This window comes from Lytechinus pictus, chromosome 3 (genome assembly GCF_037042905.1).
Source record: "Lytechinus pictus isolate F3 Inbred chromosome 3, Lp3.0, whole genome shotgun sequence".
Classification (NCBI taxonomy): domain Eukaryota; kingdom Metazoa; phylum Echinodermata; class Echinoidea; order Temnopleuroida; family Toxopneustidae; genus Lytechinus; species Lytechinus pictus.
In genome coordinates, this window is record NC_087247.1 from 74,475,589 (window position 1) to 74,494,002 (window position 18,414).

The 18,414-nt window shown below is 34.9% G+C and overlaps 1 pseudogene; it reads left to right on the forward strand.

Annotated features, from left to right (window-relative positions):
• The window catches only part of LOC129258062 (uncharacterized), a 104,424-nt pseudogene extending 86,609 nt beyond the window's left edge, over positions 1-17,815 (forward strand).
• The last annotated feature ends 599 nt before the right edge of the window (positions 17,816-18,414 follow it).

The window sequence follows — 18,414 nt, forward strand, 5'->3', positions numbered from 1 at the left end:
TAAAGTTTACATGCAAGACTCTTATGACAAGTGTTATTCCATCCCAGTCATTTCACAATGAAGTTTTGATATTTTAATTCTGTTGCGTGCCCTCGCAAATCACGATATTTCTGGTTATTTTCATAAGTGGGCGAGACACAAAATTGCTTTTGCCTTGTTTCTTTTAGTATTCTCATTTGAAGATGCAGTCTACTCCTCATATTGAGTCAATAATGATATAAAAAACACATGAAATAATAGCTCTGATTTTTTTTCTACTTACAGCTTTTATATCAAATACAAATGAGTTATTGAAATGGTGTCTCATTAGAGCTGTCATGTGAAATGTTAGAATTTCAAATGTAATTTGAATTTTCCTTACCAAATCATGCAATTAATTATTATGCTCTTTGTTTAGGCCCTATATCATTGATTAGTGTTTTTCATTGATGATATACTTAATTGAGGTCTATTGTTATTCTAATACCCCATGAAGGCTGTGGTAGAATGATAATTATTAGAAGGGGAACACAAGATCGTCTGGTGCCATGGCAACTGCTTGCCCCATGATTGACAACCTCTCTGGTATGTTAACCTCTCACAGGCCAAGCTGTTTCAATCATCTTTCGTCTACCAAAGACTGTTACAATTAAGATCCTGTTCATACTTGGAGAGATTAATCTTGGTCAATCTAGGGAGCGAATGGTCTGAATTCTTCAGTCAATATTTTGATGAAGATCTGGGAGCTACCCTGTGTAGTAAAATCTTTTCTGCTAAGTCGGTGATAATACATGATTTATTCACCAAGTTCTTCCTTACAACGAGACCTTTTGGTTTCTGGTGAAGATGTGAATATATGAATTATTCATGAGCATCCCGATGCGGCCAATGCGCCAATCCGCACCGTCGATGTCTATGACGTCATGGGACCAAGTTCATTTGCTTCTGCGGCACAGGGTCATACAGGATTCACTAATGTAAGCAATACATGTGCTGATTTTGATTTGGAAATAATGGTTGACATAAGAAATCCAAATCAGATTCGTAACGGCCCTGTGACTGAACTCGAAATCCTCGCATTCACTCGACTTTTTGTGGATAGTCTTTTTTCCAGTCGGTAGGTATGTGATATAAATATGACAACAGACACAGCGCCTTGTTTAAAGGCTAACTTTCAGGATCAGCTTGGTTGATCTGCTCCCTTGGTTATTATGTTGTATAGATTTATTTATTTTTGCCTGAGCTATAGGACAAAATAAAATGTTCATGAATTCAGTCACACAACAGCTCAAAATAATGATAAATTGGTGTCATTTGCTGTAAGCTCATTGTGACTTTGGCAGTAGTTTGTTCAGTTTATTACAAGGCATGTTGGATACATGGAACACAATTCTCTTTGGCTGTTGAGTATAGCCTCATTAAAGTGACTGTGTCATGGATGATGAACTACTGTAGATTTTACTTTCATATTCTCAGTCTTTGATTAGATCATCATTAATTGAAGCTGCATGTTGTGATTTGATGTTACAGTCTGTCAGCTGTTCAATGTTAGAAGGTCATTAACATTCTACTATTATTCCTGGGCAGTGGCGTACCTAGGATTTTCCACAGGGGGGGCAAAACCGTCCGCCAAAAAATTTGACAAGCAAAAAAAAAAAAAAAAAAAAAGGTCTTCAATCACAAATAAAGGATTTCTTACCAGAAAAAAATTGACAAGCAAAAAAAAAAGCTCATCAGGGGGGGGGGGGGGGCAGGTATACGTCCTTTGCATGGGTTGTCGCTCGTCAGGGGGGCAGAGTGCCCCCCCTGCCCCCCTGCTAACGCAGCCACAATGCGTAGTCTTTGCCAGATCAAACTTATCGCTTGCGTTCAGCATAACAGCAGCTTCTGCCTAGATTTTAGGCTAGACAGACAGTGATCTCAGTTGTTGTTGAGTTAACAGTGTCAATATTAAATTGGATCTATGCTGAAATTCACTTCCGAACACCATTTTCGATAAACCGACAAAATAAATAGAAGTAAACAAAATTCATTATAATAGACTGACTTCTGGAAACAAAAGATATTGATTTTTTGAGAGCCGAAACACGCGTGAAAAAAGTTGACCTATACTTCGAGTGTCAAACTGTGTACTAGATTGGCCCAAATCCGACGAGAAACGGCGTTAGAATGAAGGTCGTCTAAATCCTGACTCTGTGGTATTGTGATTATGTTTTTGTTTTGAAATTTGAATCATGATTCAAATCATGATTCTGGCATGAGGTCTCATAAACGCAGCCTAATACGGGTTAGTATATTTTAACTCATTCATTACTCACTTTAGCATGTTTAATTGTCACATACACTTTGCTTATTTTAACCGGGATGTTCCTGTATAGGGATACAAAAAATTTCATATCATCTTTATTTTTGCAATTGAGCCCTTATATACATCCATGGTTTTTAATAATCTATTCTGTTGTAAAACATTTAGATTCTTGTTGGCAAAAGTTGACAATGTTTAATCAGCAGGGATACTTAGCAGGTATTTGGCTTTTTTTTCATGAAAATGGTGATGAGGTGAACAAAGCATTTTTGCAAATAACATGGTGATAAATGTTATTTCATTTATTAAATAAAGAAATAACAGAGGTTTTATTGATACTAGTTGCACCAATTCATTAACATCAGCCTCAAGAGGCATCTATTGTTATTATTAAGTTGCGTTCCTTTTATGTGTTATGAAGGTTATGTTCGTGTTGATTATTAATGTTCTCCAGTTTGTAGATTAATAACAATGTTTAAATGATTGCCCCTTCCCCATTAAATATTGGCTGTGAATTGGCACTTCAGCATGACTTCATGTCACACACATCATATCACACTTCACTATTCGTGAAACACCTTTTTGGTTGTATTCTTACTCCATCCAGCCAATATAAATATTGGTATGCTGCCCTCTTCTGGTAGAAAATAAATACTGGTTATATGTGTTCCCATTGGAGGGAAACAAGAAGATTGATACAAGCATGAAGAGGTATTGAGAATGTGTCTCTGAATAGGCTTTAACTAAGTATTCATTGTGTTATTTCCACGTTTATTAATCATACTGTACCCAAATCGATTAGCCTGGTCATGTTCAAAGAGGAACATCATTTCCAATATTGTGGGATAAAAGTTATAAATGATATGCGATCTAATTATTACTCTTATTGAAAATGTATGAAATCATAATTATCATATTCTATTTCATGATGAAAAATACATGTGAATTCCAATAGTTTTTTGCATAAAACAAAGAGCAATTAAAAAAAGTTCCAAATTAGAAAACCCCTCCCATATGATGATTTATTATTATTTCTTGTAATGAACATGAACAGTAAGCTTAAATTGTAACTCATCAATTCAGGTTTGGATGGACAACCGCGTAGCCAGGATTTCATTTTGGAGGGGGCGGTAAATGCACGCAAAGCGTGCCAACACTTACAGAGCGCGCGAAGCGCGCTCCCTAGGGGGTGGGTGCAGGGAGGGGGAGTTTCCCCCTCCCGTGCGAAGCGCGAAGCTTTTGGTGTTTCATAAATTAAAATGAAAAGGAGCCGTCTCTCTTGTCTCTAGTACCTATATCAGCTCCAATTCAGTTGACTATATTGTGATTATGAACCTTGTTTTCAAAAGTGATTGTGAACGCACAAAAAAGGAATCCAATGGAGAAAAGTAATATACTAATAACCCCGCGCGAAGCGCGGAAGCTGAAGCGTTTTATCATTTTTTTTGCCATGAAAAGGGTCCCGAGAAAAGGGTATTCTCAATTATATATTGAATACTTCCCTTGGAGAGATCAGATTTGATTACAAACAATTTAGCGACAGTGCATATCTTTAAGTCGCAAAACAGAGGAGAAGAAGTGTATATGCCGGGAGGAAGATATTCCTCTCCGCGCAGAGCAATGAAACTCTGGAATTTTAAAGAGCGGACGTTTCATCAAATGCAGATATCTCTCATACCCCATTGGCTCTAATTCAATTGATTTTCTAAGATTATTGAACTTCATTACAAGGAAAATAGTGCGAAAAAGGTTGAAACTTCTGTGATTTATTGAAATTATATAAAATAGGATGCCTAATTTCTTTGACTTATCCTGAAGCGCTTCATTTTGAATTATAAAGAAACTTAAGTGTCATTCAAAATTTCAAACTGAGGGCGCAAAACAGGACAGGAGATGAATGTGCAGGGAATTGACATGAAGTTTAATAGAATTTGATAAAAAATATTGTTTTTTTTTTATTTAATACGACACGAATTTTATACCTTCCTCTTTTAAAATTAGGAACCTGTTTGCCCCAAAATTATGAGCTGAAAAGCGGGAGAAGTTGACTTTATGGAGGTGACAGCAGAAATTGATATAAAGATTTTACCCGCCTGGAGCCGACCCGACCGGAAGTTGCGCGATCAATAAAAAAAAAGACAACTTCATATACTTCGGCCTAACCTTACTCTAATTCCATATGCCCTAATGTATTCATTTGAACTTTAACTGGCAAGAAACACATATAGCTGAGGTGGGAAAACAGGGTTGAGAAACAATGGAGAACTTCAGTATTGTCATTTAACCGTGCGCAGCGCAGAAGCAAAATTCATATATAAATTTAGGGCAAGAGTGAAGGAGTTTCTATTTTGAGAAAAAAAAGAATAAAAAGAAAAAAAACCACAAAGCTACCTTTCTTCCCTTTCCTCCCTTCCCTTTTCCTTTTCTCCTCTCTTTTTTCCCCCCTTTTTTTTTTTTGGGGGGGGGACGTTTTGGGGGGGCGACCGCCCCCACCGCCCCCCCCTGGCTACGCGCCTGTGGATGGATGTATGAGAACACTGTATTACAATATAGCAGAGTTTATCTCAGTTAAGACAAAATGTAGAATATGAGATGAGTAATTACCATGGATGAGTCATGTCATCTAATTGAGGATGCTTTACTGGACACTAAGATGAGGTCATAGAAGGATACAAGAAGAAATGAAGTATGTCCATGTCATGTTATATGCCCTAGACTAGATTATTGCTTTTTTAAAGTTTATCAATGACAGAGCTTATAAGTCTCAAGTCAATGGTCAGTCTGTGTAAATCTTAAAGTTTAGTATTATAATGAAATTAAACCTTTTTTCCTCCATATTGTTGTAAGAGTTCTTTAGTGTGAAACATAATGCAACTATCTTTAAGCGCAAGTCAATTCATTCATGGATAGAGATATTAACTTATTTTTCCAAGAATTTTCGATTTTTTTCATGCTTGATATGAAATGAAGTTGGCAAACTCGGTGAAACAAAAATGAATTGTGGACAAAATTTATAAAAGAACAGAATGTATGCTTTAAATTGGTATAAATAATTGATCTGGTTTCTTTCAAAGCACGAAGTTAGGAGCGTTTAAAAAACATCAAAACTTTGTACGTGATTATTTGAAATCATGTTTTGGAACCAGCCGAGGTTTGAGCTAGTTCGTAAAATCACTGACGAATTAGGACACTGGGATAGATACATTGAAAGTTCAGTGTTGAGGACAGTAAGTGAGCGTAAGATGGAGGAAAGTCATTTATCTTGTGGCAATGGAAGTGTACTAAGTGTACTCATGAATGAAATTGGTTCTCCTTCAGCAGGCATACTCCCTGGAGTATGAGTAACAGGCATAGTATAACATCAATTCATTAAGAGACAAGCTACAATGATGATAGAGTCTGTTTAAGGATACCTAGCTGATCAAGTGATGGCTAACTCAAGCATCACTGTCAGGAATACTTTTAAAGGGAAATCTTTCGTTTGAAAACAGTGATACATCTTGGTTTAAGATTGGTCTCCTATTTATATCATCCTGCAGTCATTTGAGGAAGTATAAACTCTACATTGGCATATTCCCACAAAATATATTTTTCCTAACTCTTTTTTTCTCAATGTTTTTTTTTTATGGTGGAAAGCATTAATATGTAGCAATTTCCTTTTCCATATCTGTTTTAATCATTAATTACATTTCAGTTAATGATTTGGCTGCATGGTTTATTTAATTTCATCAATGTAAAGAAGACATATTAAGACAGAGGTACATTACATTTTATCTGTGCGCATGTGCAAGGTGATTCAAGAAAACGATTGCTCTCTAATCAAGTATCGGCTGGGCAAGCCAGCACATCAGTACAATACCTGTCAGACAAGACACCCACTGCTTTCTGCATCAAATTAGTCAGATTTACCCATACCTTGAGGCACGCAGATGAAAGTTATATATTCTGTTATCAATATCTCATATTTGAGAGAAAAGTATCGGACATGTCAAATCATACTGATAGTATCTTTTTTTAAATAAATAAAGAGCAAGTACATTTTTCAAGTCAAAGATATTTATAAACTGATTTAGAATGAGTACAGTTTTTAGATTGAGAATGCATTCATATTGCAAGTCTCATCTTTGTGATTAATGATATTAATTGATTGCTTTGCTAGACAGGAAATCTTTTAAAAGGATGGAGGAACAGGGGAGAAAAGAAACGAAGAGTTGAACCACCGCTAAATGCCCCGACAGATGGTTGCCGAGGGCAGAAATTCACACGCAGCCCCATCATGTCCAAGAATTCTTGACACAGCACACCTTAATACTATTATGGATGACATTAATTCTCAAATTACTGCTATTTCTCCAATATCAGAGATAATTTGAAATGAAATAAAAAAGATAAAAGCTGAAATGATAAATGACCAAATTATACATAGGATAGAATAACGTGATAGTAACATGAAGATCAAATTTATCGTTCTTTTTCTCTATAATGTGGAAATTTATATGTAGGTTCATCTGCAGGAAAAGTTTACTTTGTTTTTCTTCAATATTTTGTTTAGAAATCTTCTCCTGAAAATATATATTGCCCTGCATTTTCTCGTTAAAAGAGAAGTTTCCTTGATGCATTGTATTCCTTCAGTGTGCAGATTTGCAAATAAAATTATATATATATATATATATATTAATCTTCAAGTATTGCATGTACGAGTATGTAGTAGGAATGTGGGATAGGATCTAATAAGAATCATAGTTTGAATAACCATTATTGAGTAATTATAAAATTAAACCTGATATATTCATGCTATTGAGCAATGTTCTTTTTGTAAACATGGTAAAGATGCCTTTAAACAGTCATAAAACTATTTGTGACCATTTGTTTCAAATATGAAAGTGTGTACAAAATAGAAGGGTATGGAAAGTAAAATCCCCCATCATTTTATCACTTGAAGAAAAGAAGATGAAATCTTTGGAGAAAAAAAGAGTGAAAGAAAATAGATTACTGAAAATTACTAGATATGTGGAGAGAAATAAAGAGTACATGGATACAAGAGTATGTCATAGAAACATTCAGGGAAAGAGAGAGAATGGTACCAGTCTTTTCTTAGGATCTTCAAGGAATTACATGTATACATCTTGGATGATTATGAAATTGCCTATTCATTTTCTCAATACAACACTGCAATTTACGACGTACCTTCCATAAAACTGGGTCATTTACCCATAAACACTAATCATATTTTATTGGTAATTATATCGTAAGTACCCATATTTATGGAGATGATAAAATCGGTAGTCAGTATAGTGACCAGTCATTATGTTTATGAGATTAAATACCCTACAGAAATGAAGCCCATCAGTCATCAGAAATATATTCTCATTATTTAAATGGGTTCATGCATCATTATACAATTTGTTTTTCCTTTCGTTGTAACAAACCTCTCTATACAAGAAAGGAGCATTGTGACTATTATAGAATTCTTTAGATAAATAAATGGATAAGAACTTCTTGTTAGCATTTTTTAAGGGAAACTGAAGCTAATTAAAACAAAGGTTCTTTATTCCCCTTTTTAATATTCATGATCTTCCAATCACAGTCTCCACTTATCTTAGATTTAGACATCAATGTCTTTGTGTGATCACATCCATTCATTCATCTCCCCTGCAAAGCAGCCTGGTATTAATTGAAGCAAGAAAGAATTATATCATCTGAAATACTACAAATATTGATCTGGCATTATTACCTTTATTACATTAGAAAATTTGATGATACAATACATACTTCATGAAGAATTCATTTTCATTTCATGGCGTAATTTCCTTCAGCAAGAAATGAATCCACATTGTGCTGCACTCAACCCAGGTTGCGTGACAGGATTAATTCCTTGAATGTACTGAGCGCTGAAAGGCAGCATGAGCTAAAGCCAGGGTAATGATAACTATAGGTTTTCCTGTCAATTTTGCACTTAGTGCATGCAAAAGTAAAGATAGGTCATTCAATTTCGCACATAGTGCATGACAAAGTAAAAATAGGTCATTCAATTTATTAGATAGGGCAGCCAAAATCACCAGTCGGCATTCAAATTCGCTATAGTGCAACCAAAATGGCCATTTGGCATTCATAATCGCTTTAGAGCAACCAAATCCGCCACTCGGCATACGAATTTGTACATAGTGCAACCAAGTTCGCCCGTGAAACCCCCTCGAGCTATGTTAGAGCATTCAATTTCGCCATTGTGCATCCAATCATACAATTTATGCATGCAATTTAGCACACATATTTTTTTCTATTTGTTTTATAACTTTCTCATGTTTATATTTTCTTACATTTTATGAGCTTACTATGTCCATATTAAGTCACCGAAAAAAATTAATATCGGATGGCTAAAGGCATATAAATTAACAGAGGGAAGATTTCCTGACATTTCCCTGTGTTAATTCATATGTCTTTTTTGTCTTTGTATTTTTTTGTTCTTAATGTATATTTTCTTGTCATTGCGCCATCTCTTCGATATATGCATTGACTAGAGGCATAATCATAGCATATAATATCATGATTTTCTTCTTTCATATTTACGTTTAATGTTCTTTTTATCTTGCATCTGTTTTCATATGACTTTAATCATTTAAAACAATAATCTTTTCATCAAAACTTAAGACATTGACTATGGTTTTCTTCCCTTATATAATTCTTTTTTAACCTTTTATATTCTTTAAAAAACATAATAACTAAATGTATATACTTAATATGATATCGTAATTGCAGGTGGTTATATTTTACAGATCTTTCGTATGAAATACATGTTAAAGTTCAAAGCACAATACTCAGTCATTTTTTTTTTTCAGCCATTGATTACTTTAGTATGTATACAATATCATGATTTTCTTCTTTCATAACATACTTTCATTGTTTTTTATCTGTTTTCATATGCCTTTAATCATTTCAAACAATCTTTTTATCATTGAAAATACGGAAACCAAAAGATGAAATGCAAAGAATGCATTACGGAAGGAGATGAAAGAAAGAAATATACAATTTGCGCCAAGAAGCTGGTGAGGAACAAAATAACTTCCTAAATAAGCAGGCCACTGCTTCTATGTAATTTACATTATTTTTATCTGTAAAAGAAAAATGTATTGTCCAGTGCAGTTTTATGAATGGTCACTGGTGGCACATAGTGCAGGTTGGGAAATGTAATGTAAATGTAAAGTCATGTAAATACAGTGCTAAATTGAATGCACTAGTTATGAACATGGATACCCAATAGCGAAATCGAACGCTTTGTCTTCAGTCACGTGACCTCCGGTGTTAACTTGAGTGCACTATGGCGAATCCGAATGATGTTTTTACACTTTTGATTGCTCTATAGCCAAACTGAATGCCCACTATGAATTTTGGCGGCCCTATGGCGATTTTGAATGACTAGTTTGATTTTTTGGTTGCTCTTTAGCGAAATTGAATGAACTATTTATACTCTTGCATGCACTAAGTGCGAAATTGAGCGGGAAAACCTATATAATAATTAACAATGCACCTCAGAATAGATGCCTATTATTATTCTTGCTATAATATTCAAATACATTCATTCACAAGTATTAATTTCTAGGGGAGAAAGTATGTTAGCACTGTTAGTCTCTACTCTCTAGTAATCCATGATCTTGAGACAAAGCTTTCTTTTAATTTCTGTAAACAATAAAAAACAGGTCATTGAACTACCACAGGATGCATGTTATCTTCTGTAGACATTCTTTCAACATGTTGAAACCAGCTATAAACGATAATAAAGAATGTGATTTGATGTTCATAGCAACATAGAAAGAATGGGAATTTACTGGGTTTTTACCAGGTCTGTACTTAAAAGAACTATCAAAGTATCATTGGTACTTTGGAATGTAAATGACGTGACATAGCTGCTACTGTATACACAATATGAACAATACCATTCCAGAGCAGGCAGCTGAAGCACTAAGCAACAAAAGAACTAATACTTTATATAATAACAAAGGAATCCCCCTTGTTTTGTTAGTATGATCACCTGTCATTCCATGAGGTTTGAGGATAGTATCTTGTTTGCTGCAGTCATAAAGGAGTCTGATTGGTGGGATGGGTACAGGAGGAATTTTGGTCTTGCACATTTCAAGGGAAGAATATTTGAAAAATGTTTTATTGAGAAGGACTGAAATAAAATGTAAATGTTTCTGCAGGAATTTCCCAGACAGTGTTGGTAAGTTAATGAATTCATTTTTGAATTTCTTTTATCCCTATTCCATTTCTCTCCCTCTCCCTCTCCCTGGCTGACCATCTCTCTGATTCTTACCGCCCTTTCACATGGTACTAAAATCGTAATTTGAATGATTCCAGTGAAAAATAATTCTAATGATGAATTTTTAGCACGTGTGAAACCAAAATAGAATAAAGAATGCTAAAATCACAATCACAAATTCAAATTCTACTCCATAGGTGAATTCCAGTTAAATTTCTTTCAAAGTACGGTACAAATGTTTCGTGTGAACGGCTTGACCTCCAAAACATCTTCTGAGGGGCGGAGCTTACATGTCCGTTCAAGCACTTCCGTAGATAATACAATTGTCTTGCACTCATCATATCGATGCAGTGCTTTGATTGATAAGTCACCAAGGACACATACTGCCTTTGCTCAGGAATTCAAATTCAAATCACAGTTTTCGAGTGAGCGTGTGAAAGACGAAAGACGAATTGCAATAATCAGTACAATGATTATTCAAGATTTACGTGTGAAAAGGCGCTTAGTCAAAAAAAATTCAGTCAGCAAAATTTCAGTACTTTACACATTTTATTTATCTGTGAGTGATTATTGAATTTGAATGTACTCAATTTTCCAAGTTATGAAAAAATTACACTGAATAGACAAATCGCGGAGATGCAACATCTAAACTTCTATATTCATGCACACATGCACAGAGAATGTATAAAGATTATTTGCTTTCATCTAGGGGGATCTGAACCAGACAGTATTGATAGGCCCATAAATTAGTTTTCACCTCTCGCTAAAATGCTAACCATTCTCATATCTTGTTGTGAACTGGGTCATTTTATCATGTGAATGACACCAGGAGTTTTCAGCTGTCTACCATATGGTTCATATAAATTCATATTTTGAAGAGTGTTGTCTTGTGACGCCTGTGCCATGTGCAACTTCCTCTCCATCCAATAATTTTGGATCTATATCAAGTAACCCTGTAATATTCTTTATTCAGTGCTTTATTGCAGAGTTCATGTCTTGTACCTTGTTTGAGTAATCTTACAAAGGCTATATAGAACAACCTCAGAATCCTCAAATGTGAGATTATCAGAAGAGCAATAGTTTTTCTTTCAATTACATGTATCATTTTCACATTCTTATCCATTTCATTTGAATTTGATACCCCGAAAATTAAGTCAAATCCATCAGCAGTGAGTTATAAAAAATATATGAAGTTGCTCTTGCTAGATTATAGGCCTTTAGTCCTATATATGTCAAATAGTTCATTCCTCTTATACCTCCTCATTAGAATTCACTATGGTGAATATTTTGATGTACAGTAGCAGCAAACAGAATTTCAAGCCCCACAAGTACACGTGAGCCACCATGCATTCCTGATCACTACTACAATTGGTGTGTACTCATTTTACATTGATTGAAGCCTTCAAATATAGTTTGTAGAATCCCAGCTTAATTGTGTGGACTATTTTGAAACCATGTAAGTTGTCTCTAGAAATCCAACAAAAAAATATTTTCGGTCCCTTTTTAATGGGTAATAGCCAAAGATACCTCTACATGTATTTTTCTCAATTTCTGTTGACCAAAAAAGTAGGTGTGTGCCGCGGGCAAGACAAAAAAACGGGGCCTTGGAGCGGGCTTATTGTAAAAAGTAGGGTCCTCGGAACGGGCTTCAGAAGTACAAATGTTTGTGAAAACGGGGGTCCTTGGAACGGGTCGTCTGTGTTTGAGTGTGTATGTATATCCCTATGGAACGTACATGCAGCTAGCCCGGCGGCACAACTGCCGGGTGCGCTAGCGCAGAGGCGATGGTAGAAAAGCGCTCTGCGGCCGCTTTTCACCAAAATTGCGACGGGAATGGCGTAACAGAAAATATGCAAAGCTTTGGAGCGGAATTCTTCTTTTTTTTCTCGCTAAGAAGAAAATGCTATGCTTTGGAGCGGCTTTCTTTGTTCTTTTTTTCAATAAGACAAAAATGCTATGCCTTGGAACGGAAATTTGAGTGTAAAAATGGGGGTCCCCTCCGCGGCACATACCCACTATGCATTATATACTGAGTGCCCCCCACCTCCCCCACCCCCACCCCTGGGGAATGAAGCATGAAAAGTGACAAATAACTAGGGATTCTGCAATTGGAAAAATTCCTTGGAAAATTTAAGTCCTTTAAAAAATTTAAGATTGGGCCTCTACCATCAGGTTTTCCTTCTTCAAATCCATCTTGATTTCAATGAACATTTCTTGGTATTAACCCAGCAAATCATTGTAGAATGAAAGATATATTCTGATTAGGTTTGTGGCCATTTAATAGACTTTCCTAGCACTATTGACTATTGGACATAAATATAAGATGAAATTGAATAGAGTTATGGAACCATGTAGGCCTCTTTGATTTGGCATGTGACTACATTGTGAAGTGGGAGAAACTAGACATAACAAACAGCTTAAAACATACAGAACCATGCACTACATTGAAAATAAAGAAAGATTTTAGTACTTCCTCAGAGCCTTTCTAGATTTCTATTCAGTTTAAACCTTGGAACAAAAAAGTTTTCATAATCTATGTTTTAAATGAAATCTATTTTCTAAGATTTGGCTTAATAGATATGCCTATTTAACAAACCCTCATTATGAAATAACCTTAATTCATAATTAAGAAAGATGGAATGTAATCTTCATTTAAAATTAATTTCTCTTTACCTATAAAATTCTTATGCTCTACTTCTTGTATTTCAATATGGAATGATTTTTTTCTTTAAAGAAGGCATGTTCTGTTTCTGAAACAAATTGAAAACAATGCTCTATACTGCAAAGAATTCATGAAATTAAACTGGTATTTTTTGTCTAGTGACTCTAGTCTGTGGTGATGTCTTTATAATCCTGTGCATTTTCAGTCATTAACCTAATTATAGATATTTTTATTCATATTGTTTATTGAAATAGTTGTAGGTATGACATTCTTGCCTTCTTGGTATTGACATTTTAATGCTTTGGGGTTCTAAGAAATACTAGCAATCAAATGATGTAGCTTATACTGGCTGTACTCATAGCCTTTGAAAATACTTTAATCAACAAGGTATTAATTTCAAAGAAGTTATTTTCATGAATGTGACAGCTATCAAGGGTGCATATCAATTTATTTGGGATGAAGATGACAGTTTCAATTAGCAGATAAGCTTACTCCTTCAGATCAATATTATTTGGAATGGACTCTTTCATGTTGGTATGCTGTATAGATGCCTTTATATCCATACATCCCAATGGTTTGATATGGACAGTGAAGTTATTGCAATGCATCATGGGAAAAACATCTCGTTGAATTTGGGAAAGGTATGTTATCCAGCTCTTAGTATTATATTTTTTCTTGATTTGATTTTAAAGTTATCCAGGTCAAGTGTTTACAAAAGGTGATGGCATGCTTTAAGCATTGTAAATGAGAGGAAGTGTGTGAAAAACATATTGCCTTAGACTTAGTAGTTACCTTACTTAAAACAGTGTGTTTGATAGACTCACTACACTCTAAATTCCAAGGATTTAAAATAAATCCAGATCAACTGTAAATAGTGACCAACCGAATAATAGATTTAGATTTAAACCTTGTTGATTTAGAAATACATCTAAAAGATTTGAATTTAAATCTTTTGAGATTTAAAATAAATTCAAAATTTGGCTGGTCACTATTCACAGCCGATCTGATTTTTTTTAAATCCTTGGAATACTTAATTCATGACCCAGTTTATTTTTTTCAATTTTGAGTTTTAATAATTACTCCGTTATTTATATTTATTTTTCCATTTACCATTTGACCATATTTTCATTATTTATTCTGTTTTGTGGAGTGGGGTACAAAGTTGAATGTCCCAATGATGTTTATTGATTAAATGAAAGTAAGAAATGGGGGGAAATGAGCCCAATCAATATACAGTTTCCCATTAATTGAATAAATAGTGGAAGTCCAAAGGTGACTTGCTTTATTGTATTTTTTTTTCTTTAAGTCTTTTTTTCCACCAAAGGTTTCTTGAAGGGGGTTTAATAGAATCAGGATATAGATGGAAATTACTACCAAGATTCCCTGATTCCATCCCATTACATTAGCTTGTATTTCAAATGGACAGTGCCCTACATACTAGTTGGTATGACATACTTCACAAGTTTGGACATAATCCAATTGAGGGAGGTGGTATTACTGACCATGTTAATAGAGCCAACAGGATGTCGGCTCTTGTTAGTTCTTAATACCTTTATATGCTTAGAAGGGCCATCTTTGTTATCATGCCATAATTTGATAATAGGCCTACCTCTTGCCTAGATTAATATATGCCACTGCTTTTTTTAAAATCTCTATATTTTTGAAGGGATGTCTTTATCATGTTCCTCATATTTCTTCATACAGAACATCTTTATGAATCAAACTCTGTATGATGAGATAGATTTTGTAGAGTGGCCAGAGCGGTAAACGTGGTTCTAAAAACTTACAGAGACATGAGACAACCTCACTCAATGATGGCCTGTGATGAACTGCCCTGGGCTGAATAACTTTAAACCTCGTGGGTTTATTTGGCATAAAATATTAACATGTATAATTTATAAGTAACAAAGGTAAATAATGAATATTCAAATATCAAAGATAGCAAATAAAAGAAATACATGAATATACATGCAAATGAATAGCTGCTAATGAATATTAATGAACCTAAGTCAGAGGGAGAGAACCAATCAGAGAATAAGAACTTAGCAAGAGTCAAGTATGAGTGAACATGAGCATGAACAAAAGAAAGGGATTGAAGAGTGAATCTGGCATGTTGAAAGGAATGTAAAGAAGGTGATGGAAGAAAAGATGGAATTTTGATGACTAACAAGAGAAGAGAGGATGATCAAGAATAATGAAGAACACATCTATAAAACCCTGTTCACACTACAGCTCTACAAACAATATCTCCTCTTACAAACAAAATGTCCTCATTTTAAAATTGCAGTAATCTTCATGTATGAGGAAAAAAAAATATTTGACAATATAAAAATGTATGTTTTCAACTATTATGATATCTGAATGAAATACATATCAAGTTTATATTTCATATCAATCATGGTGACTTCGAAATATAAAAAAAATATATATATGTATTTTTTTTGTATACAAATCAATTCTGCAATGAAAGTTGTATATACCTTGATCAAAGAAGTGACGATCAATTATTCAAAAGAGTATCTTTCAAATTCTATGATCAGAGAAAAACAAATTACATCAATTTGTCGAAGTCATAATAAATTTGACCAAAACTTTGAAAACTTTTTTTTAATGAAAAGACTAAATATACATTTTTTTTAAAACAATAATTCAATAATTAATTATCTAGCATTGTCAAATTATTATCCAAGCAAAGTATTTTTTGTGGGGAAAGCAAACTTTTTCAAATTTCCCTAAAATGACATTTTTATCTCAATACTTTTTTTTCTAATTAAATATCACCTAAATTGAACTTTTCACAATTCAACTGACAAATTAAAGTACGTCATTCAAAATGTATCGAAGTATACCTTTGCAAAAAATATGTATATTGTAAACTTTTCATTTTACTAATAAAATGCGACCTTATTTTGTAAACAAAACTTTATAAACTCTTCTTTGAATCTTATTTTTTACAAGGTTTAGAACCAAAACTGTCCAACATCAAATTCTTTTATACATAAAAAAAAATGGATTATTTTCTATCACATATGACCCAATAATTAAATGATTTCAAAATTGGATCATATATATTCTAAAATACAAAAGAAATAACTTTTTCTCTTGTTACTTTTTATTTAAGTAAACTTTTTTTTTCAAATTGTGCAAAAAAAAATATTGTATCTTCTAAAATACTATATTTCCTTTCCTTTTTTTTTAAAAGACTTCTGTTGCAGGACTTGAAACAAAACAAATGTGTCCTTTTTTTTAAATGCTTCTTTGCAAAAAAATATCAATATACTTGTTTCTTTATAAAAAGAACCAATTCTGAACCTTTTTAGTTTTCGTTCTGCACAATTTACACAATTTCCAAATTTTTTTTTGTTGGAAAATTGAATACACATTTGACAATTTACAATTTTATGAAGAAAACTGCCAATCAAAATTTAAAAGTTCAAGCAAAACAGTGATTTACAGGAAATATTAATGCTTCTGGCATAATCTTAATGTGAAATCAGAATTTTGTATATTCCTGTAATAGATTGAAATATGTGTAAAATGGCATCAATCATGAAGGGAATAAACATGTATACGACGTGCGATATTCAAATGTAACATGAAACTATACAAAATTTCACTAATGTATACAAGACCTAATGGCACATTGAAATAATTTGCTTCAGTTTTATCAATGAAAAAGTCTTTATAATCAATATTTGATGAGAGTTTAGAATATATCATCTTGATGAAAAATACGCCGAGGAAGCTGATTAACTATGTTTGATGAAAGTTCAAGTTGGCCATATATGTAGTTAATTAATATATGGAAAAGGTTAATTTCTTCTCTTTACGCAAAATATTTAAAATGTCCTTCTTGATTTCTGGTTCATCTCGGAAAGAGGATGTCGACGATAATGTTCAGCCTTTCATATTCAGTCTTTCAATTATCGGTTATCATAAGTGGATGTCATGCGCAATGATGAATTAATCAAATATCAAAGTTTATCATTTCTGTGAATTACGAAAGCGTTCTGGTCTAACAATTCTTCTTCCGTAACGCGAAATGGTAACAGTATCGTCTTTTGGTTGAGATTTATCGTGGGCATTGGCGTGTTGGTCATCAGCTGAATCTGGGCCTGGTGGTTGGACTGGGTTTGGGTCGTCGTTAGCTAACGGGGGGGTCAGCTAATCTTCTTTGTTGTAGTGTAGATCCTGGATTGGCGTTAACTGACGGGGGGGTCAGCTACTTGTCTTTGGTTTGATGAAGACCTTAGATTGGTTTTTGAATTAGTTACAGAGCCTGGATTGGTTTTTGAGTGAGATTCAGAGTCTGGATTGGTTTTCGACTTTCCTGACCGTGGCTGGTGGTCAGTCATGTCTGGATGATGCAGGGTATCTGGTCTCAGCTGGATAGGTTCCTCTGACCATGATAAGTGATTATTGGGACCTGATGTAGACTTATCTGACCATGATGGTTGATCAGAAGATGAAGGAAGACCAACTGTTGATTCTGACCATGAAGGTTGATCAGAAGATGAAGGAAGAGATCGTGGGTGAACTTCTTGTGCTGGGACAGACTGCTCTGACCATGAGCCTGTTCAGACCGGCAGAGATAGCGCGATCTAGCGCGCGCTAGATCGCGCTATCTCTGCGGTGTGGAAGGTACAACGTCGTTTCGGTCCGCCCAACAGCGAGCCACGGCGAGCCAAAACGGCGTGCCACTGGAGCACCTCTTGGGGGTGGTCCACGAGAGATAGCGCGGTCTAGCGCGCGCTAGATCGCGCTATCTCTGCCGGTGTGAACCCGAGCTACGATAGCACGCCGGAAGTCATCGTTCTACAACGCCATGAAATAAACGTAGGCCGGCTAGCATAATAGGCACAGCGATATCGAACTCTCAACTAACTAGTACGGGTTCGTAATAGCGCGCGAAATCTTTGACCGCTCTGACCTCATGACGTCACGCGTCATGGCAACAGGACCTCTCAAAAAAGGGGGTGCTACGATAGACCGCGCTATCTCACTGCGGTGTGAATCCGGCGAATGCCAATGGGCGGACCGTGGATCGCGCTACGATAGCGCGATCCACGGTCCGCCCACGGTCCCCCCTTGCGGTGTGAACAGCCTCCATGAAGGTTGGTCAGTATCTGCCTGCTGTTGGGGATGGTCAGTTGACCATTCGATGTAGGAAGGTTCAAACTGTGGTTGAGTGTTTGAAGGAGGGTTGATAGGATG